The 17,524-nt window shown below is 52.7% G+C and overlaps 1 protein-coding gene across 2 annotated transcripts in view; it reads left to right on the top strand.

The window, feature by feature from the left end:
- The first annotated feature begins 3,170 nt into the window (after positions 1–3,170).
- The window catches only part of ELF2 (E74 like ETS transcription factor 2), a 64,809-nt gene continuing 50,455 nt past the window's right edge, over positions 3,171–17,524 (top strand). Inside the window, exon 1 of one of the 2 annotated variants that reach the window (XM_060179067.1) lies at positions 3,171–3,300. The gene's annotated coding sequence lies outside the window, so the exon portion shown is untranslated. Of the gene's footprint in view, positions 3,301–10,476; positions 10,616–17,524 lie in introns of those variants that run through there. The other variant, XM_060179068.1, reaches the window with a different exon arrangement.

Consider the following 17,524-nt stretch of genomic DNA (forward strand, 5'->3'; position numbering starts at 1 on the left):
TGCTCTTCTAAATTGCCACATTGACATTTTGACTATTATTATTCTATTTATTTACTTATTTATTTATTGGGTAGAGACAGCCAGAAATCGAGAGGAAAGGGGGTGATAGAGAGGGAGAGAGAGGGTGAGGACAGATAGCACAATGGTTATGCAAACAGACTGTTATGCTTGAGGCTCTGAAGTCCCTGGTTCAGTCCCCCCACACCACTTTAAGCCAAAGCTGAGAAGTACCCTGTTAAAGAAAAAAAAAAAGGAAAGGAGGGAGTCGGGCAGTATACAGCGGGTTAAGCGCACATGGCACAGAACGCAAGGACCAGCTTAAGGATCCCGGTTTGAGTCCCTGGATCCCCACCTGCAGGGGAAGTTGCTTCACAGGTGGTGAAGCAGGTCTGCAGGCGTCAATCTTCACCCCCCCACCATCTTCCCCTTCTCTCTCCATTTCTTTCTGTCTTATCTAACAACGACGACATCAACAACTATAATGACTACAACAACAATAAAAAACAAGGACAACAAAAGGGAAAATAAATAAATATTTAAAAAAAGAGGGAAAGAGAGAGACACCAGCAGCCCTGCTTCACCATTTACAAAGCTTTCCCCCTGCAGGTGGGGTCTGGGGGCTTGAACTGGAGGTTGCAGTGAATGAAACATACAAGCATGAATTCCCAAGTTTAATCCCTAGCATCACATGTGCCAGAGTAATGCCCTGGCTTTCTCTCTCTTTCTTGTGTTGGTGAATTGTTAATAGATAAGTACATCTAATAGACAAATACCCTTTAAAATAATTCTATATTGTTTGAAAATTAATGCTGAGAATGTGTTAATGAATTACTTGAATAGTTAAAAAAAAAAAGTAGACTAAAACATTAAAACAAACCAGAAGTCCACGTAACCTAGTCAGAGCTTAGGGCCTCCCAGACCACGGTCTCCACATTCCCAGGTCTGCTGGTTCCCTGCCCTTCCTGCGGAAGCCGAGGTCCTTCAGTGTTTCTTGCAAACTTTGGACTTCCACAAGGATATGCCTTGCCAGGACCCACCATCAAACAGCTGCCTCAGAGACCTGTGTGCAGTTTGTCATCCCCAGGTCAAAGCCAAGGGAGGAGGCTGCTGGGCCTCCTATTGTACCAGGCAGTGCTTAGAACACCTGAAAACAAGGTGCTTGAAAACAATCCTTTCTCCTGCTGATCACTGGCCCCAAACTACTACGGATGGCCGGAAATCTGCTCCACGCCTCACACTTCTTGGCCCAGCAGGTCACCCACCCAGGCGTGTCCTCCACATCCTGAGAGCAGGAGTAGCAGCCGAAACGCACACTGCCTTTTAAGGGCAGCCTCAGGGCTGCCACACTGTCACTTCTGCCCATGTTCCTCAAGGCCCTAAGCAAAGGGACGCTTTAAGTCTGGCTACTTGAGTGGGCTCGGATGGAAAGTTTCCAACTGTGATAGAGGAAGTGCAAAGTCACATTCCAAAGGGCCAGTGAGCAGAGAGCAGTAATAGCACCACCACTCCAGCCCGCTTGGGACTTTCCACTTACTTCCAATCAGCAGTGAAGGTGTGTGTGTGTGTGTGTGTGTGTGTGTGTGTGTGTGTGTGTTCATTTGTTCTCCTGGTAGCCAACGGGAACTATTTGAAGCAGATGAGGTATTCCTGAGGCAGGAACCAGGCTTTGTCCCTGTTGGCTCCTGGAGACGCTGTGCTACTGTCCTGGACGCGCAAGGAGACTGCTTATCCACTTCTGGCAAATGTCAAAATGAACAATGCTCCCCCAAAGCGCCAGGCTATTGGACAGGAGACAGCAGACTGAAGGTGGTGTCTTGGGAGGGGGTGCTGTGCCTTGAAGTTTCCTGTTGACTGTGTATCAGCGGGTTGAATGTCACAGGCATCATACACTCTTTTGCTTCAAAAGGGGGCCAAGAGTCGCCATGTTTTTGAACTCAGGAATTCATAAACCTCTATGCGCGCCAAAGATGGCTTTGACAGCTGTTTGCTCGCTGCTAGGTTAGAAGTAGAAATCCCTGAAACCAAGAGTTCCCGGGGCTGCTTGATAAGGGAGGAGAGGGGCACTCGCCACCCCATCCCCCGAAATAAAGAGGCATTAATAGCTGAGGGAGGGAGGGAGGGAGGGAGAGAGAGAGAGAGAGAGAGAGAGGTGGAGAGAGAGGAGACGGCTCGTGAGATCTTCGGGTTCCGGGGGCCTCCTGGGGCCCTGACTCTGGGGCCCAGTTCCTGGGCTGCTCCCTCGGTTCCCACGTCACTTTGCAGAACAGCCAGCACCATGTCCCCCGGGGGATCCTCCGGAGAGGCGGGCGGGGGCGCAGCCGCCCCGGGCGCGTCCATGGAGGGGGGCGCAGGGCCCTTTGTCTCGGCGGCGGGGCTCCCACGCCCGGGTGTCCCCCCACCCCCGGCACCGCCGCCCCCCGCCGCCCCCCGCCGCCGCGGCTTTTGTGCGCTCCGAGGCGCGTGCGAGCGCCTGGCGCCCGGGGCCCCTTTGTGTGCAAGTAGGGAAGCCCCGAGCGGGCCGCCGGGCACTTTCGAATTCGCGGGCACCGGGGGCGGCCAGGCCCCGTGCCGGGCACGCAGCCGCGGGACTCGAGTTACTCTTCGGGGCGCCCGGCCCCCCCGCCCCCGGGGCCGCGTTCCGCTCTGCGCGCCCGACCCCGCGGCCCAGGTCCCCGGGCACCAACCGCCGCGCCGCCCGGCCGTTGGGGGGGGGGCATTTCTGGGAACGGGGCGGGGCCCGCGGGGAGGCGAGGCCGGGCGGGGCCGGGCTGCGTCACCGCGAGGGCGGGGCCGCCCCCCTCGGCCCGCGGAGCCGGGTGCGGGGTGCGGGGTGCGGGGCGCGGGGCGCGGGGCGCGGGGCGCGGGGGGCGGCGGGGGAGCCGCGCGCGGAGTTGGGCGCCCGCCCGCCCCGCCGTCCGCGCCCCGGGGCCGCGCTGTCGAGCAGCCGAGTGCGGCAGGTGCACGGAGCCCCGTCCCGCGCGCTCGGTCCCCGCGCGCCCCCGCGCGGCCGGGCGGGAGGCGGCAGGCGGCAGGCGGCAGGCGGCGGCGCGGTGACAGCGCCCCCCAGCGCGCGGGGGCGGAGCCGGCCGGGGGGCGGAGTCGGCGGGGTGGAGGCGGCGGGCCGAGGGCGGGGGCCCCCAGTGCGCCCCGCGCCGGGCTCTGTGTCGCCGCCGTCGCCGCGGCGGTTGGGTGGCCGGCGCCGCCGTTGTGTGCCGGGGCCGCCGGGCGGGGAGGGGCTGCCGTGCGCGGCGAGCGCGGCCCTCGGACCCGGGCCCGCGGGCGGGGCGGCGCGGAGGGCAGGTAGGAGCGGCGGGTCGGGGCGCGGGGCCCCGGCTCCGGGCGGCGCCGGGGTGACACGGCGGGGTGCGGGCCGGGGCGGGGCGCCGGGCGGCCGCGGGCAACGGTCGGGAGGGGCCGGGCGGCCGGTGGGGGCGTGCGGGGGGCCGGCGCCGGGCCCGCCGTGTTTACATCCCGGGCCGAGTGCGCGGGGCGCGGGGACGAGCCGCCCCGCCCGCGCCCGCGCCCCGCCCGCCGGCTCCTCGCCCCCCCGCGGCCACTTCCCGCGGCTCCCCCGGGAGCGGCTCCGGGCGCAGGCAGCGCGGGCCGGCGGCGTGCAGGCCGGGGACCCGGGAAAGTGCCCGCGGGGGCCTGGAAGTTGTGGCACTTGGTGGAGGGAGCCCGAGGGCGAGCCCGGCGAGCCTCGGGGGGTCGGCGAGGGCGAGGGGGGGCCCGGGGGCGGAGAAGACTCGGAGAAGGACACCTGGGAGGGACCGGAGGGGACCGGGAGGGACACCGGGGAGGGACACGAGGGGACCGGGAGGACCACCGGGGAGGGACGGGGTGATCCGGAGGGAACCGAGGGAGACCGCGGGGAGGGGCCCGGGAGGGACGGGCCGAGCCGCGCCGGGTCCACTTTGATCGCGAGTCCCGAGCTGCCGGTAATGAGATTTGCTTCCCTTCCCTTCCCTTCCCTTCCCTTCCCTTCCCTTCCCTTCCCTTCCCTTCCCTTCCCTTCCCTTCCCTTCCCTTCCCTTCCCTTCCCTTCCCTTCCCTTCCCTTCCCACCTCTCGCCCACCCCCACCCCCCGCCCCTCCGCGATGCTGGGGTCCAGCGGCCACTGGCCCCAGACTCACTTTCTGGAACAGTCGTCGGAGCGCCCCTGGGAGTGGGGGGTTTTGACACCTCCGTTCGGACATCGCAGTAGCTCGGTCATGTGAATTTTGAATACTGAATGTCAAGCCGATTTTTTTTTTTTAAGTTTAAGCTTAGTGACTTGACCACGCTGATGATTCGCCTTGTATGCACGCTCTTGTCGCTGGGATCTTGCCGGGAGGTCGCACGGTGGGGCTGCCGGTGCGGGGAGCCTCACCTGCTGGCAGAGGCTGTGGCAGCTTTAAGGAGAGAGGCTGTCCACCAAACCCCCCCCCCCCCCAGAAAAAAGCCTCTGCTGAAAGATATTCAGAGTTGTGCAACTACCGCAATACCCTTTAGAGAGTTTCATTTTTTGAAGGTTTATTGCAGAGAGGGAAGTAGAGCACTGCTGTGGCCTGTGTCATGCTCTGGATGGAACTCGGGCCTCAGGCTTGCAAATCCAGTGCTGTAGCCACTGCCCTTCCTTCTAGACTGCAAATTGTAGGCCTTTCATTTCTAGGTAAGGGCAAATGGTAAGGGTAAGTGGCAGCTTGGCCCTTGTCAGCTCTCTGTCTCTCTCTGTTTGCTGACTTATGGGCCTTTTAGCCGTATGTTTTGGTGCTGGAGGTTGAACCAAGGTCCCACACATGTGCTCTAACAGTGAGTCACCTCCCCGGCCAACATTTCTTTCTTTCTTTCTTTCTTTTTTTTTTTTTTTTAAAGAGGAAGAGCAAAGCACTGCAAAGACTGTCCATGGAGGTCTCATGAGGCGTGAGGACTCAGCTGAGGGCCTGACGCTTGCAAACCGGGCCCTCTACTGCTGAGTCTCTGGCCCCTGTTTTGGGGATTTTGTCGATCTGGCGAGGGGCACTGCGTGATGGTCTGTGAGCGCTGTCTTCCTCTTTGCACAGTGTTTTGGGGGCTCAAACGGTAGCACTTGTCAGCGTCCCCCTTTCTTGCTGAGTGACTTGGCCTTGGTTAGCTACACTACACTAGTGTCGTTCACCGGTGGACTTCGGAGTTTGCAGTTATCAGTTCTCTGGAGTGATGCTACCTCCGTGCTTCATTGCTGGCAAGTAGAAAAAAGGAGCCTTTTGAGTTAATACCCAGACTCATTGTTTAAAGATTTATTTAAAAAAAGAAAAGGGTTATGTGTTAACATGAAAGGGAGAGCCAGAGCAGGTCTCTGGCACGTGCGGTGTTGGAGCTTGAACTCAGGACCTCATGGTGGAGAGTCCGGTACTTTTCCTCACTGTACCACTTCCTGGGCCACACATCCTTTTTTTTGAGGGCACAACTCAGTGATTTTTAGTAAATACATCCAACTGTTAAGCAGGCACAGCAAGCCAGTTTTAGAACATTTCTATCACTTCCAAAAATTCCCTCTAGGCTGTTTGCACTTAATCTTCCTCCCCTGCCTCACTACTGGTAGTTGAGCCTGTAGACTCGCTTTTCCTGGTATTTCATGTAAACAGAATCTTTGCATCTGACTTGTTGCGTTTTGCATAATGTCTGTAGGACCGAGGATTCATCTGTACAGTGGGGGGTTGGGGGGGCTGTCAATCTCTTGTTCCTTTTTCTTGCTAGCTAGTGTTTGTTGTGTGGCTACACCACATTTTACTGGACAGCTGATGGGCATTAGGATAGTTTCCTGCGTCTTGTCGATAATGCTGCTTGAACATTCAAGGACAACTTTTGTTATGGCCCTCTTGTGGACCTTTATTTGCTGGAATAGAATCCTTGGGTCATCTACTTAATTTTTTGATGTTGGGACTTTTTATCTGTGCAATTCCACCGTTTCCTTTCAATCTCAGATGAAAACAGAGCAGGAGAGACAGAGAGGAGAGAGACTGTAGCTTGCTCTTCCTCTCCTGAAGCTTCCCCCCCTCATGATGCTCCTGTGTGATGCCAGGGGCTGGAACTTGGCTCCTCTTGCTTGGTAGAGTTCCCCTGCCCCCAGGCCCAACCTCATTGCTGTAACTTAAAAAAAATTTTTTTTTATATTTTTCCATTTTGTTGCCCTTGTTGTTTTTCATTGTTGTTGTAGTTGTTGTTGTTATTGATGTCATCATTGTTGGATAGGACAGAGAGAAATGGAGAGAGGAGAGGAAGACAGAGAGGGGGAGAGAAAGATAGTCACCTGCAGACCTGCTTCACTGCCTATGAAGTGACTCCCCTGAAGGTGGGGAGCCGGGGGCTTGAACCAGGAGCATCCTTATGGCAGTCCTTGTGCTTTGCCCCCGCTGCACTACCACCCGACTCCCTGCTGTAACTTTTTAAGAAACTGCCAAGTTGGGGCCAACAAGGCGTCTTACCTGGATCATGTTCTGTCTTTGTCAAGTGTGCCACCCGGCTTCAAGCCTAACCCCCATGGCAGGGGACGGAGCGTTGGTGCTGTGTCTCTCCCTCTCTCCCTCTGTCTCTTTCTGTCTGAAAGAGTTGCTCTGAAGTGGTGAAGTACAGGTGATGACAAGAAAGGAAAAAGGAGAAACTTGCAAGTTGTTTTCTAAAGTGGTGGTAGCATTTATATCCCTAACAGCAAGGCATGGAGTCCCAGTTCCTTGCAGGAGAGAGGCTTAGTCCCCGGCTGAGTGAAGCTGAGTGGTGTTCTGACGGGAAAGAATTGCAGCTGCTTCACATCCTTCCCCAAACCTGCGACTACACCCCCCCTTAAAGCAAAATATATTTTAAAGATGTATTTATTTATTTTATCATGAAAGAGATAGAGACCAGAGCACCACTCGGCTCTGGCAAATGTTGGTGGTGCTGGAGTTGAACCTACACCCTCTGGGGCCTCAGGCATGCATGGTGGTGTGCTGACAGGCCTTGTCTGTCTTTTTAATTTTAGCCATTCTGGTGGATATGAAGTAATGAACTCTGTATGGATTTAATTTGCATTTTTGTAAAGACTCAATTGTTGACATTTTTTTCTTATGCTTATTAACATTTTTTTCTTATGCTTATTAGCTATTCATAGATTTTTTTGAGAAATAAAAATTCAACATTTTTGCCTCTTGCTAAATTGGACTTTGTCTTACTCTGAGTTGTAGGAGTTCTTGTATGTTCTGAGTGTCTGCCCTTCACTAGGTACATGATTAGAAGGTTTTCCCAGACTGCTGCCTGTCATTCTTTTTTTTTTAAATTGAAGTCTTTTTTTAAAAAAAATATTTATTTAATTTATTTATTCTCTTTTGCCCTTGTTTTTTTTATTGTTGTAGTTATTATTGTTGTTGTTGTTGGATAGGACAGAGAGAAATGGAGAGAGGAGGGGAAGACAGAGAGGAGGAGAGAAAGATAGATACCTGCAGTCCTGCTTCACCGCCTCTGAAGCGACTCCCCTGCAGGTGGGGAGCCGGGGTTCGAACCGGGATCCTTATGCCGGTCCTTGTGCTTTGCGCCACCTGCGCTTAACCCGCTGCGCTACAGCCCGACTCCCAATTGAAGTCTTTTGAGCTACACACTTTTTAATTCCTTGGAGTCTGACTTCTCTGTTTCACTTACGGATTTTATTTCTGGTGTCATATGTAAGAACTCTGCCCAAGGTTTGAAGATTTTCTTTCTGCCTTTCTTCTAGATCTTACTGTTTTTGCCCTTTATATTTGGATGTCTGATGTATTTGAAGTCCTTCTATGTGGTGTGAAGGAAGGCTCTACATTCATCTGTTGACAGCAATCCCTTGTGATCAGGGCCTTGAACCTGTGTGTGTCCTGACAGAGTAGGAGCCCCCCACCCCCCAGCTATCTTACCAGCTGTGAATGAAATAATTAATACTTTTTTTTTTTTTTGACCAGAGCACTGCTTAGCTCTGTCTTATGGTGATGCAGGAGATTGAGCCTGGGACTTTGGAGACTCAGGCATGAGAGTCTCTTAGCATAACCATTGTGCTATCTACCCCCCCCCCCAGTGAAATAATTAAAAGTGTTTTATTTATTTTTATATTTATTCCCTTTTGTTGTCCTTGTTGTTTTATTGTTGTAGTTATTGTTGATGTTGTTGTTGGATAGGACAGAGAGAAATGGATAGAGGAGGGGAAGACAGAGGAGGAGACACCTGCAGACCTGCTTCACCGCCTGTGAAGGTGAAGGTGGGGAGCCGGGGGCTCAAACGGGGATCCTTATGCCAGTCCTTGGGCTCTGCGCCACGTGTGCTTAACAACCCGCTGCGCTACCGCCCGACCCCCAAAAGTGTTTTCTTAGAGGTCTTTTGCTGCTAAGTGTGAAGACATGTAGTTGAGTTTTATATGCTGATCTTATGTTCTCCAACCTCACAGAAGCCACTTATTATTGCTGAAAGTTTCTTTGCGGGCTACTTAGAATGTTTGCATTTGGTGACATGTCATAGCAACAGAAGGGGGAGGAGAGGGAGAGATATCTCAGCTCGTTCACACGTCTGTCAGTCTCTGGAGCCCCCCCCCCCATGTTGTGCTGCTTCCGTGGCAGTGCCTGGCTTCAGACCTGGGACTTGGGGCTTGTTAAGGAGAACTCTGGACCCCAGTAAAAACAGTCTTAGTTCTTCCTTCCTAGTGAAATGCATTTGCTTCCCCTCTAGTACTCAGGACCATGTTGTGAGGAGGTGGCAGGTTAACCTGGCTTGTTTCATAGATACGATTTGGTAGAGCCCCTTTCAAAAAGTATTGTAGCTATGTAGAGGGACATTTATGGCAACACTTTCTACAACATGTTTCTCCACACCTGACAATTTGTTTTTGTTTTTTTGGCAGAGCATTGATCAGCTCTGGCGGTGGGGGGGTGGGGGGGTAGGGGGGGTTGAACCTGGGACTTTGGAGCCTCAGGCATGAATCTTTGCATAACCATTATGCTGTCTCCCCCATCTTCCTGCTGATTTGACATAAGATCACCGGTCATACTTTGCCCACCAATCTCTTTACCTCAAGCAGAATAAGAAGTTTGTATGATACAACTATTTTTTAACATTTAAAATTATTTCAATTTATTTATTGAATAAGATAGCCAGAAATTGAAAGGGAAGGGGGAGATAGAGAGGAACAGAGGCAGGGGTGGGGGTAGACAGCATAATGGTTATGCAAAGAGACTCTCATGCCTGAGGCTCCAAAACCCCAGGTTCAATTCCCTGTACCTACATAAACCAGAGCTGGGCAGTTCTCTGGTAAATAAAAAAAGAGAGAGGGCATCGGGTGGTAGCGCAGCGGGTTAAGCGCAGGTGGCGCAAAGCACAAGGACCGGCATAAGGATCCCAGTTCGAGCCCCTGATTCCCCACCTGCAAGGGAGTCGCTTCCCAGGCGGTGAAGCAGGTCTGCAGGTGTCTATCTTTCTCTCCCTCTCTCTGATTTCCCCTCCTCTCTCCATTTCTCTCTGTCCTATCCAACAACATCAATAATAACTACAACAATAAAACAACTAGGGCAACAAAAGGGAATAAATAAATATTTAAAAAAAAATTTTAAAGAAAATATAAAGAGAGAGACAGAGACAGACAGAGAGAGACAGAGAGAGACACCTATGGCATTGCTTCACTACTTACTGGGGATCAAGGACTTGAACCTGGGTCCTTGCACATTGTGATATGTGCGCTCAACCAGGTGTACCACCACCCGGCCCCCAACACAAGTTCTTTTTTTTACTTTTTGTTAGAGTGTTTTTTTAGATCTTGACGGCTGTTTTCTTGTATCTGTTTTCTGTGCCATTCATACCTGCCTAGCTAGTACTCCCCTGGCTTTTGCACTCAAAGCCCAGGGTCCTGGACACACTGGTATGTGTGGCCTGCCTGGTGTCTGGGGTGACCACGTGGCTTGTCTTTTTTTTTTTTTTTTGCCTCTAGGGTTCGGTGCCTGCACTACAAATCCACTGCTCCCAGAGGCCATTTTTCCCATTTTGTTGCCCCTGTTATTACTCTTGTTATTATTGTTGTTGTTGCCATTGCTGTTGTTGAATAGGACAGAGAGAAATGGAGAGAGGAGAGGAAGACAGAGGGGGAGAGAAAGACAGACACCTGCAGACCTGCTTCACTGCTTGTGAAGTGACCCCCCCCCCCCCGCAGGTGGGGAGCCGGGGACTTGAACCGGGATCCTTAATGCCATGTGCGCTTAAGCCACTGTGCTACTGCCTGGCCCTTGTGGCTTGTCTTTTGTCCACCAACATGGTGCCTTCCATAAACTAACTCTCCCATGTTAAGCCATCCTTCTGTAAGCGTGTAAGGCGGAGTCCCACTTGGCTGTGGTGTGTAGTTTTTGTTCAGAGCTGCTGGGCTTGGGTGGCGGGTGTTTAATGGAGCGTTTCCATGTCTGTATTCAGGAGAGACACTCTGTAGGGTCCTCGCCTTGTGGTATCTTTGTGTTTTGTGTCCTAGTGATACGCACCTTATACAGTGAACTGAGTAGAGCCTTCTCTGTCTTCTGCAAACACTTGTGAAGAAAGGGCTTTCTTCACCTCCTTGAGTAGATTTGAGGAGTCACCAGACTCCTCAAATGTGGGCCTGGGATTGTCTCTGAAGAATTTCTGAACTGTCAGTACAGAGTCTTGTTACACACCTATTCACACTTCCTGCCCTTCCAGAATTAGTTTTAGTAATCGTGTCTCTAGGAATTTCATTACAACTATTTAAAAGTTTTGTCTTGTAGCCAAAGACATTCACTCACGTGCTTTTTGCCTTTAAAATGATTGTTTGTTTGTGCTGGGGCTTCATGCTTACTTGAGTCAACCCCTCCTGGTGGACTTCTATTCCCCTTGTGATTTCAGATAGAGACAGAGAGGGAGACACAGGGAGGAGAGACATTGCTCCCCATTCACCATTCGTGAAGCTTTCCCGGGTGTCACCTAGGACAGAGTGAATGAATGAACTCTCTGCCAGGAGAGTGTCTCTGATTTCCTCTCTACTTGCTAGTGTAGGTAGTGAGGTTCCTCTCATTTTTGAAGGGATTTTTATTTATGTATGAGAGAGGAAGCTAGAGGAAGGCCAGAGTATCACCCCTGAATATTCTGATGGGGTGGGACTGATCTGTTGCATGTTTTCTGCCTTGTTGTTTTCATTTTTACATGGTCTCTCTAGGCTTACGAGTTTTTGTTTCCCTTTTCAAAGAAACGGCTTTTGGGACTAGGAAGAGCTCTCTGGGTCGGTGTGCCTCGCCACGGGCTTGGCCCAGGTCTGACCCTCACATTGGGCAAAGCGTTGCTCTGATGTCTCTCCCTCCCTCTGTCTCTCTGTCTCTGTCTTTCTCTCTGAGTGAATAAAGTCAGCCTGGGGGTTGTGAACTTGGGTGAGTGTGAGGCTCCAATTCCACAAGGATAAATAAATGAATTTTGGTTTAATTGGTTTTTAAAATCTTAGCTGTTTCTGTTTTACTAGTTTCCATTTTAACTTACAAAAAATTACTAACGAGAGACCATCAGCATCACTGTGATGCTTGTGGTGCTGGGGTTGGACGCGACTTGCGAGCAGTACACCACCTCATCTTTGGAATGTCCTTCCTTCCTTCTGCTTGCTTTTGGTGAATTTCTTCTTCTTCTTTTTTGTATTGTTTGTTTGTTTTGCACCAGGGTTATGCCTGAGGGCTGGGGAGTTGGGGCTCAGTGCCTGCATGAAGAAGCCACTGCTGAAGGCATTTTTCTTCCCTTCATAGGGAGGCAGTGGGGGAGAGAAGGGCACTTACTTGCAGCACTGCTCCACTTTGTGCCCCTGCAGGTGGGGACCAGGGACTGGAGTCTCAGCTCCTGGCCTGCCTTTCTTTTCTTTTTAAATAGAGGTTTTAATTTTATTTAATGAGTCAGGAGAGGGCGGCATTTCAGCACATGCGGTGCTAGGGCTTGAACTCACTGCCCCGTGCTTCGAGGTCCAGAGTTTTCTCTCCTTTGCCACCTCACAGGCACCTATTTCTTTAGTCTCCTACAGTAGAAGCTTGGGTGATTGGTTGAGACTTTTGTTCCCTGAGCTAGGTGCTGAGAGCTATACATCTCCTGTGTTAGGTGCATCTCACATTTTAAAATAGCTACTTTAAAAAATATATATTTCTTTATTCCCTTTCGTTGCCCTTGCTATTTTTATTGTTGTAGTTATTATTGTTGTTGTTGCTGATGTCGTCGTTGTTGGATAGGACAGAGAGAAATGGAGAGAGAAGGGGAAGACAGAGGGGGGAGAGAAAGACAGACACCTGCAGACCTGCTTCCCGGCCTGGGAAGCGACTCCCCTGTAGGCGGGGATCTGGAGGCTCGAACTAGGATCCTTACGCTGGTCCTTGGGCTTTGCGCCACCTGCGCCTCACCCACTGCGCTACCGCCGACTCCCAGATATCTGCTATTTTATGTAGCACATATGGAGGACAGGGTCTGGCACACTCCGGCCAGGAGCCAGGGCAGCACTGGGGCCCATGCTGCAGCCGGCGGGCCCCCAGTACCCACATGCTCAGCTTTAATGGCCTTTCATTCAGTTCAGAGTGTTTTTTGATGTCCTTCATTCTTTCTTCTTGGATGCGTGGATTACTTAGAAGTGCGTTGCCTAATCTCCAGTGGTTTGGGGCTTTCCAGCTCTCCTTCTGTGGTTGCCGGCTCAGTTTACTCCCTTCGGGGGACAGTGCTGCCAGCAGGGTGTGCTCATGTGGCCCGTGGAACCTGTTCTGAGGACTCCTCTCACTGTGCGCCTCGCAGAGACGCACACTTGCCCCACAGTGGTTTGGAGGCCGCCAAAGGGTGGAGACAATAGTGATGACAAAAGCGAGGGGGAGGCGCCGCAGGGACATTGGGTCAAGGCTGCACTTGTGTTGTGTGGCTCGGTGCAGACAGCCTTGGGTGTGTGTGTGTGTGTGTGTGTGTGTGTGTGTGTGTGTGTGTTGGCGGGTTGTGTGGGCTCTGCTTGGCTCTGGGACACAGCCCCGCTAGCGTTGGCTGTCTGGGTAAAGACCCACCTCACTGCATGTTGGATAACAGGCACGGACTGCCTGAGGCTCTTTGACATTTGGCTTTTTTTTTTTTTTTTTTACCAGCATGCTGCTCAGCTCTGGCTAGTGGTGTGGGGGACTGAACCTGGGACGAGGGGGCCTCAGGCATGAAGGAAGGCCACTTGGATAACCATTACACAGTTTCCTAAGCCCTAAGGTTTTGATTTGTTTTATTTGCACATGGGAGAGCTTCACATGAGGAAGAGAGAGAGAAGCCAGGATACCGTTTGGGTACATGTGGTACTGGGGCTCATACTGGGAACACTGGGCATCCAGGCCCAACCCTCTGAGGAGCTGTCTCCTCAGCTGCCTTCATGGTTCACTGGAAGCAGGGGCAGCTAGTATGTTTGGTTTCCTAGGCTAGCACATTGATTTGCGTGATTATATTATAAAGCTGGCCAAAGAACAAGCCAAGAAACGAATCTGGTAATTTGTATGGTCTGTAGGTGGCTCCACTCAGCTATACCCAGTGAAAATTAACAGCTGGAGGAGTGTTGAGGCAGATTTAGTCAAGGCCGGACTTTCTAGACGGTGTAAGAAAAAAGATTCACGGTGGTCCAGGAGGTGGTGCAGTGGAGAAAGCGCTGGATTCTCGAGCATGAGGTCCCGAGTTCAATCCCTGGCAGCACATGTACCAGAGTGATATCTGGTTCTTTCTCTCTCTCTTCCTATCTTTCTCATTAATAAATAAATAAAATCTGAGAAGCAGAGTTAATCACAGATAAGTAGTGCTTGCAGAATTAATATTACACTCAGAATTTACTGAAAACCAGCCTCAGTATTTCATACATGAACTGATTTTTGTGGGGCTGGGGCATGACTGCTCTGGGCTGATGTTTTTAGAGAGAGACAGGGAGAGACGGCAGAGCACTGAAGTGGGACACCCAGGCAGTGTACTCACAGGTGCTGCCCCCACCGGGCTGAGCCGGCGCTGTCCCTGCTGAGCTACCAGTCTGGCAGTTCTGCTTGTGACCTCGCTGTGGGAGCCGCTTACGCACCTGAATGAAAGGCAGACTTGGGCTCAGTGGCGGCCCCGCACCCAGGTGCGCACACACCTTGCCATGAGCAAGCATCGGGGTCTAGTCTCCACTTTGTGGTGTCTCTTCTCATCAGGAAAATGAAAAGGTGGGCCTGGAGGGAGAGGTAAAACCAGGTATGTTTGAGGCTCTGGCAACACCCACCCCCCAAATGAAAAATGCTGAGTGTTCCCACTTAGTTTTGTTCGCCAGTTTTATCAGTGTACTTTTGTTTAGTAAACTTTCAGAATGCGCTCACTTCCTGTGTCTTGCTTCCTAATCTGGATGACTCGGGAATGTTCCAGGAAGCCCTCGGCCATGAATTCTGACCTGCCTTCTGCTGCTGTTTTCTGGCTGTGCAGCCCCCGCCACTCTGCAGTGACCGAGCTTTGCAAAGCCTCCAGAGATCCAAGGGGCAACTGGGCCCTGTCCTTCTTCTCATCACTCTGCCTTAGCTTCCCCTGAGGATGGATGGATGCCTGCTGGGGTGCAGTCTCCACCCTCCTTGGTGACCTCTTGCTGCCCTGCTGGGTAACAGATCCCTGCAGAGGAGGCAGATGAAGTGATTTCAGTCGCTGTGAAGTTTTTTGGTGTGATGGTTTCGTTTAGCTCTGAGGTGTAGTAGGTTCTGTTATTTGCTACGGCAGTTGAGTTTGCGATTTGGGGAAGTCAAACAGTTTGCTGTGCTGCAAGAGTGAGGACAGCTGCTCAGGGCCCGGGATGTCTGGTGTCTCCGGGCGGCCCCCGGGACTGATGAGGGCGAGCCAGTGTGTGCTCAGACTGGGATTTGGGGGAGCAGAAGGGGCTCATGCCAGCAGCCCCAGCGAGACAGCTCAGGGCTGCACACACACGGTGCTTGTTGGTCACTGGGGTGAGGCGGGCCTGCGCCTGGTGCTGTGGGCGGCTGCAGCATCTGGACACCTGGGGGGCGGGGGCCTGCTACCACCCCATCTCTCTTCACGCCTTGAGCTCTGGCTGCAGCTAGAGCTGGGAGACTGGACACAGCTCTTCAGTACTAGAGCTGGGGAGGTAGCTCAGTGGTAGAGCACCTGTTTGCATGCCATTGACCCAGAGGCCACAGGTTCAATTCCCGGCCCCACCTTATGCCGGAATCAGCCCCAGAAGAAGAAGCTCCTTTTCCTGCTTGTTAGGGCTGGGGCGTGATTAATTAATGAAGGCGATCCTTCTTCAAATAAAATCAGTTTTATTTCCTTATCCCCCAATTCTTGGGCCACTCTTCAGGCGCCATGGAAGGAACTGAAAGCCTTGGCCTCCTTAGACCGGGGTGGGGGGTTGCATTGATTGACAGGCCCCTCACTTAAATGGATTCACACCCGTCCAGGTTGAGAGCGCTGGCTGGCAGCGACCGCTCTGCAGGTGTGAGCCAGCACTGCCCCTTCAGCCTGGCTCAAGGAGATAGTGTTTCCTGGATGTAAAGGAGGTCTCGAAACTTGACATCAGGCTCAACCTGACGCTGTTGACTGGCTACGGAAGAAGGGCAAACGCTAGAAGAAGAAGGATGAGTTAATGACTTTGCTCTAAGATAAACTCACTTGGGAAGATTCGCATCCACTCAAACCAGGCTATTTAGAGCTCCCTGTGGAAGGCAGTCCCGCCATTCCGAAAGAGGGCTCTGCTCTGTGCGCGGGCTCGGACCCTGGGCAGGCCATGCCGCCTCCCGGGCTCTGGGCATCTGCTGTGTGTTCTGCCACCTGCGGCCTGTTTCTGGCAGGAGTGGCCTCACTGTCTTGGGCCTGCAGCCCTGCCAGCCTTTGAAGTGTCTATCAGTACAAGAGGCCATTGTCGGTGAGCCCGACACTTCTCAGGCGCCTGAGCCGGGCAGGGCCCTCGCCTTGACTTTGTTTTTTGTCCTTGTGGCTGTTTCCAACTTGGCATGGAAATGTGGGTCTCTACAGAACACGTATGACCAGGCACGCTCATTTCTACAGTTTAATGTTTCTCCTGTTAGTTGACAGAGTAAGTCCAGGAGTTGGGAGCCATTGACTAATGCTCCTGCCTTTTCCAGCCTCAGGCCCTGGGCTCCAGGCTGTGCTGACTGCCCGCCTCCTCCCCCCTCCCCTCCCCTCCCCCCCCCCCTCCTCCTCGAAGGTCCTTTATGTTGCTGGCTTTGCCTGGGCTGGTGCCAGGGGTGCTCTAGACAGGGAGGAGCTGAACAGCCGCTGGGGCCAGCACCCCCTAGTCTTGCTGTCTCTTGGTTTATCAGCCGGAGTATTGCTAGATGGCACTGAGGGTCTGGCACTGCAGGGCAGGTCCTGAGGGTCAGGTATCCTGCATGTGATCGAACCGAGGACCCTCAACACTCCAGCCCACCTCAAGCAGCCCACCTCAAGCACTCGAATCTGATCTCTGTGTCCCAAGATTCAGAACATATGTGTTAGCTAGACAACAGTGTCACCAGACTTACATGCCTGCAGACCTGGGTTCAACCCCCAGCAGCAGCATTGCCAGAGCTGAGCAGTGCCCTGACCTCTCATATGAAAATAGAGACCTCTTTTAGAAAATGTTGAGTGGTGATGGATGCCAGAATTCCAGAGGAGTCACCCCTGAGAAGTTAGACAGCTCTTTCTTTTAATTTTTTATTTTATTTTATTTTATTTTATTTTTGCCTCCAGGGTTATCGCTGGGGCTCGGTGCCTGCACTACGAATCCACTGCTCCTGGAGGCCATTTTTCCCATTTTGTTGTCCTTGATGCTACCCGTGTTGCTGTTATTATTATTGTTACTGTTGCCATTGCTGTTGTTGTTGCTGGATAGGACAGAGAGAAGTCGAGAGAGAAGGGGAAGACAGAGGGAGAGAGAGAGACCTGCAGACCTGCTTCACCGCCTGTCAGGTGACCCCCCCTGCAGGTGGGGAGCCGGGGCTCGAACCGGGGTCCTTGCTCCAGTCCTTGAGCTTGGTGCCGTGTGCGTGCGCTTAACCCGCTGCGCTACCACCTTGTCAGCCAGCCCACCCCACCCCAAAGTCAGGGGAATACGGGAGGGGGGCGGTTGGGCTGCAGGTGGGACGTGGTGGGTGTGTCAGGGGAGCCCCGTGCCTGCTGATCGGACAGCAGAGGCATGAAGCAGGTGGCGGCATTTCGTGAACGTTGTTTTGTTCTAGTTCTCTGGGGTTGCGCCTGAGAACCTACTGGCTACTGAGATGGGCTTCTGGCCCTGGGGTGTGAGTTCAGGCTGCCTCACACAGCAGTGGTCTATGGGTGACCGCAGCTTCTAAAACACTTTGTGATTTGAGGGAGAGAATCAGAGCATTAGTCCAGTGCATGCAATGCCGGGGATCAATCAGCCCCTCATGCCTGCAAGTCCGGCGCTATGCCCACTATAAAATCCTCAGCTGTGGGTCACCTTAACTTTTATTTCTTTTTATTTATTAATTTGTGAGAGATAAAGGAGAGAGAGAGAGACAGGATCAAAGCCATCATTCAGTCACATGTGATGCTGAGAAGTGAA

The sequence above is a fragment of the Erinaceus europaeus genome, chromosome 19, assembly GCF_950295315.1.
Source record: "Erinaceus europaeus chromosome 19, mEriEur2.1, whole genome shotgun sequence".
Taxonomy (NCBI): domain Eukaryota; kingdom Metazoa; phylum Chordata; class Mammalia; order Eulipotyphla; family Erinaceidae; genus Erinaceus; species Erinaceus europaeus.